The sequence below is a fragment of the Takifugu rubripes genome, chromosome 5 (assembly GCF_901000725.2).
Source record: "Takifugu rubripes chromosome 5, fTakRub1.2, whole genome shotgun sequence".
Classification (NCBI taxonomy): Eukaryota; Metazoa; Chordata; class Actinopteri; order Tetraodontiformes; family Tetraodontidae; genus Takifugu; species Takifugu rubripes.
In genome coordinates, this window is record NC_042289.1 from 4,574,624 (window position 1) to 4,580,517 (window position 5,894).

A 5,894-nucleotide genomic window follows, 5' to 3' on the forward strand; every position below is an offset into this window, starting at 1 on the left:
GCCTTTCTATCTTCTCTGTGATGGTTCTATACGTTCTACCTCTGGGGAATTCCGCTGGGCGGACTTATAGAAGGTCTGATGATGCGTGTCAGCGTAAAAACCACGAGGTTAAAAGAGCTGGGTCGACGACCGGATCGAGAATCACATCTGCAGAAGGTTCCACAGAGCCCGATGGTCACCAGTAATCTGAAATGGAGGAAGTAGCAGGACCCTTCCTGACCAAACTGAGCCAACTGGGTGAAAAAGGTCTTGTTAGGAGATGTGACCAAGAACCCAGCGATCGCTGTGGCTGCACCCAGAGATCCTGTGAGCAGATGAGAGAAAGTTCTGGAGCTTCTCTTCACTAAAATACACCTGAAAACCCACCGGAAGGACTCTCAGACTGTCGAAAAACAAGATTTTCTGGTCTGCTGTTATGTTAAGGACCAGTTTAGAGGAAACCAGTGGCCTCCTCAGCTGCCCAGTGGGTCCCTACAGTGAAGCACGGTGAACGTCCTCAATGCTGTAAGCTTCATCCACATCTAAAAACCCAAACCAAAATGGGGATTTAGTGATTTAGGATTTAGGCCTGTTGCGCTATACGCTGGCCGTGTGCAGCACGTTCACACGGTTCCCAGCAGCAGCAGCAGAACGTACCAGCAGTGTGTCGGGGGGGCTGCAGATTGACTCCTCCCATCATCTGGCTCCTGCAAACTCATTTGTAGTCAAAAAGTTGTATAAATTAAGCAAGTGTCGCCTGATTTAGATGTTTCTTACGTGTGAATCTGACTGTCGTCACCACCTGGACGACCCCGCTACAAATTACTGAGGGAGGCCACCAGGACACCAGCTTCACCATCTGAGGAGGAGACTCCCCACTGGGAGTGTGATGGGGGCATCATTCTGTAAAGCTAAAAGCTCCAATATTAGCAGCGGAACATGGAAACACCCTGGAGGACAGACTGATTATCCTGCAGGAGAACAGGGACACGAGGGAGGATTTCCTTTGATTTCTCCTGAATCATTGACCTGAATTCTACAAAGACTAAAACCCTGAGCTGGGGGCCCCGGGTAGGTCGGTGGCTACAGTTGCCACCTGGACCCAGACCAAAGGTACCTGAACTGTTGGTCTCTGATGTTAACCGATATTCCTGATATTATGAAAGAATCCGTGTCTTTCTCCCAGGAGTTCAGAGCCGTCACCACTGACTCTGCCCACACTCACAGACAGACGTTTCCTACTGCAGATCAGACTGGTTTCATTCTTTGCTGCTGCACAAGACACACGTTCAGGTTTCAGAGCCAGTAAACTCGCAGCTACACACAAGTATCAGTGGTTCAGTCGACCGCAGCCTGGCAGATAAGAGTTATCTGTGTACCCAGGCAGCATGAGGGTAGCCTAGATTAGATTAGATTAGAAATATATAGATTATTTAATTAGATTGGATCATGTGAAATCTGTATTCAGTGCCCCTGATTTAGGATGGAGGAAATTTCAGAACTAATAACTTAAAGTTGATGATTTTTCCGGATGTTTGTCCTGACTGCAGTCGCCACAGTCGGGTTTCAGCAGTTTGACACTTTAGTTCGCAGCTGTTCATGAAGTTCATGTGGAACGCCTTAAAACATTTGACAATGCGTCAGGTTTTAGTCAGACATGTTGCTCAATCAGAAGATTAATACAGACGGACAAAGGTTTGGTCAAAGCTCTGCTTGTTGCTACGCTGAGATATGAATAAAAAGAGAATATTGCAACATAAATATTGCTCATTAAGGTTTTTTTAATAGAATTTAATAGGATTATTAATCAGAAATACAATAGGATTTTTGATAGAATTTAGCAGAATTGGATTATATGTCTACATATGAATATCAAATCTAAATGCATCATTATTATCGAACGATCAATTTGTTGTCTGGCAACAACAAACGGTGGAAACTTCTCACTGAACTGCGTTTTTAATAGTTTCCTCAATCATCACTATTTTCAGTTTATTTTCTGATGAGTAAAGAAATTTAAAGCAATATTCATCATGAGGTCATTCTTTTCTACATCCTATACTTGTGTTAAATCATCTCCAGTACGTCCATCTTAAAAAGCCCCTGATTGACGTGTTTCTTGGTCTGACTTCCTGGAAGCAAAATATTTTTAACACTTCAAATCTGATGACAAATGAAGATAAAGAAAGACCAATTCCTCATTTCTGCTGCTGTCGTTCTGCTCCGAAAGCTGCCCCTATGATGATGAAAAAAAAAGAATTCAGGGTTAGAGACATGCTTTGCAAAGCCACAGGCTGGTGTCAATGTTTGCATTAATCCTCCAACTGTAAAAGCCAGATATTTGCCAAGACGGGTGATGAGAAGGAACCTGTGGTCTACACAGACGAACACAAAATAGCCCACGTCTCCAGAGAGCCCACAGGAAAATCATCTTTATTACCCAGAACTTTAAGCAGCTGGTAGTCCTGTCTGAGCATTTGGAGGTTGGGTACCTTGCTCAAGGCCACCTCGGCAGTGCTCTGAGGGTGGAACCTCCACTGCTACCAGCAGACCTTCCAAATATCACGTCAGATTAATCTCAACAGTGACATCTAGTGGCCGTAAATGTAACTGCACTCGTGAAACGGCAGAGGAAAGGGAAAAAAGTTGATCAAAATGTGAACATCTTGCTTCAAACCCAAAGATATTAACATAAACTGCTGTTTTCAAACATCTCTGTGGGCAATACAATTTACTGAGAAAAGGCTGAATGAAATGTGATCACGATGCAGCCCAAGCTGTTGGTAAATAACCCAGCTGAAGCACACAGGAAGCTTCCATTTCCTTTCTAACTGCTTGTAAGATTAATCCTGCATCCTGATCAGCCTGGCTGTCCAATCAGTGCTACAGTCATGATCACTTCTACTTATATTTATATCACTCCTTTTTAAGTGCATGCGTGTGAGGTCGATTTTGAGAAATATTCAGTTAAATAGGACTTTATTCCCAGCAATACGGCCTTTTAAACTCACTTGTTTCGCGCATCTGTTCTGTTGACTGCAGAGACTTTTACAGGTTATGATTGTGAGTGTTTGAGAGTAATTGCACTCTTTATTAAGAAAGGCACATGGGTCCATTAAGAACACATTAAAGTAATTATAACAAAGTTCTAGTTGAATCTGAACAGAGTGTTCTGAGCTGATAAACAGCTGGAGGAGCACTTCCCTCCCCCCTCCCTCTCTCTGATGTCATTGCCGTCCTTGCATGGCTGCGTTCCTTTACTGCCTGTTTCCTCCAAACACTCGAGAACAATTGAATGGAAAAGCCAGACAGCTCACCTTGTACCTCACGCTGATGTCAGCACCGATGCATGCGGCCGCTAAAATGACGCCTCTCGACGGTGCAACAACCTGCTAACGGCAACGACGGCTTCCCTGCTCCACAGCCACGAGGAAAATCTGTGCTCTGCTAGCAGGATCCATCCCAAAACGCAACACTATGTCCTTGGCCAGCAGGCTGGTGCAGCACCGTGGAGGGGCAGTCCATCAGCGTGGATTTGCCGGCCCGAGAGCGGGAGAACTCCACGCTGCGGCACATTAGCGCATGGAAAATCACACATTACGGGCAGCCCTTGAGGGCGCTGAAGAGGTCTGTAATTATTCAAACAGGCTTTTATGAAACATTTCGCTGACCAAAGCTCCCAACGTTTCGCTGACTGAAGCTGCAGCGCGCTGATTTAAAGCAGATGAGGAGCTCGACGTCGGAGTTTTCATTCTCTACAGTCTCTGACCTCGACCTCCGACACAGGGAACAGGAAGAGGTTTTCTAATCTGTTGAACCTTTAATATGCACCAGATTTTAAGGAGTAGGCACGAAACTGCTGTAATATTGTAAATGAGGAGATAAAACAGGAGACAAGTGAACCAGCAAAGACGACAGAAATGTAAGAATACTATGGGAAGAGGAAGAGCAGCGGGTCCAGCTCTGATGATGCCTGCGGGGGTGGGGTGGGGTGGGGGTGGGGGGGGCACCACATACAAAGAAGAAGAGCACCAATGATGGTAAAAATAATCACTTTATAAAAAGAGAGACCTGATCTGAGATGCCAAATGAACACAAGAAGGGGAAGAAAAGACTGAGGACCAGGACAAAGAAAAGGAGGCCGATAAGGAAGGGCTGCTGCAGAGTGACCCGGCCAGTGACTGCAGGGAGACAAAGTGACCACCGAGGGTGCATTTGTCTCTCTTTTCTAGCCTGGGTGTAAGGAGAGTCGGGGGCTTTCTCCCTGTCGGTCCCCTGAGGCGGGCGCTCTCCCAGATTCTGAAGTCTTGCGAGGCTTTCAGGAACGCAGCACAATGCGTGCGTTAGCCTTCACACGCGAGCCCGTACGCTAAACATCGGATGAGTCGTTGGACAGTTCACTGCGTTTCCACAACACCGTCCAGCCTCTTTGTCCCCCTTTTCTTTCCATCCCGCTTTCCCACCACCCTTTCAACCATGAATGCAATTTAGCTGCAGGTTAGCCCCGTCCTCTGCCCCTCCCGCCCCACATTTCTCTGTCATTATCACACCATCCCTTTCTCATTACGTCACGCTAGCCGGCTCCATTTGGGCCGCCACCATGTTTTTGTCCCCCTCCTCCTCCTGCTCCTTTAAGTTATTGCTGCAAAGTTAACTGGATTGGATTACTGTGTGATTTAATGGATGGGGGAGACGCGTTCCTCCGCTCCGAGATTGATGGGCTCTGAGGAGAAGCGCCGGGTGGTGCTTCAACTTCGGAAGCACCCTCATTTCTGCCCGTGAAAGGTGACAGTTGGGACGGAGAGAGAGGAAGAAACAGATAGCTGCTCTCCGACGATGCGTTGAGGTTACGGCAGGTTTCAGTCTGAGTCACAACACAGATAATTGCGATGCGATATTGACGTGTGTGCATGTAGGAGTGAAGGAGAGGCTGTTGCTTCAGCAGAATCGCCCATTATAAGCCTTAAAATCAATAAAACTTCAATAAAAATTCATTTGGCCTCAATTTACCCAAGTTTATAGCAAATATTATTTTGATTGCTACCCTGGATTGTTGTCATTATTGACTCCTTTTAAATGATGTTTTTGGGTTTTTACATTTAGTCAGTGAAACAATTTAGATTTCATTTGATTCATGTGCGAGATCTTCCGACACCTAGTGGCGGGAACACGCATTGCAGAATTGACTGCACTGATAAGGATTTCCTGGACAGAAGCTGCTGCTTGTAGCTATATTTAGAAAACCTTCCACTTTTTTGGGTAAATCGAACAAAAAGTCCATTTTCTAGCATTTATGAGTAATTGAGTCTAACTTCACAATGCCCTAAATGACTATTATTGGACTTCTTCACCTCAGATTTTAGCCAGTGTTTTTAATGCCTTCAGTTACCCTGAATGCAAAATTCTCATACCAGCATACACATGCATACATTTAGGACCTCCTGGGAGCGGAACTGATATTTATTCAGCAGCGCCTACCTGCTAGAGGGCCGCCTATATAGTACCATGTGTGAATTGTTTAGCAACTGACTGTCCGTGCTTCATTATTTGAGTTGTGAGTGTCATTATGTTGAAACACCAACCACAGAAGATCAGTGGTAGGTGGGCTGCAGATAAACGTACGGAGGTAAACACTTTTACAATGAATCGGTGATGATAAATACAACTGTTGCTGCCCTAAAATCACCGATGGTGTCATGAACCATCCTCACGTGGAGACCAACATCTTGCATCAGTATCAGGTGCAGAGCATCTTCTGAGTCCCTGCTCTCATCTCCTCAACTTCAGTTTCTCTTCACTCTCTGCAATCCCTCCTCCTCCTCCCAAACATCACACGCTCCCCCCTCCCTTCCTAGTCCCTCCCTCCCTCCCTCCCTCCCTCCCTCATCCTTTATCTCTCTCCCTCTCTCTTTCTC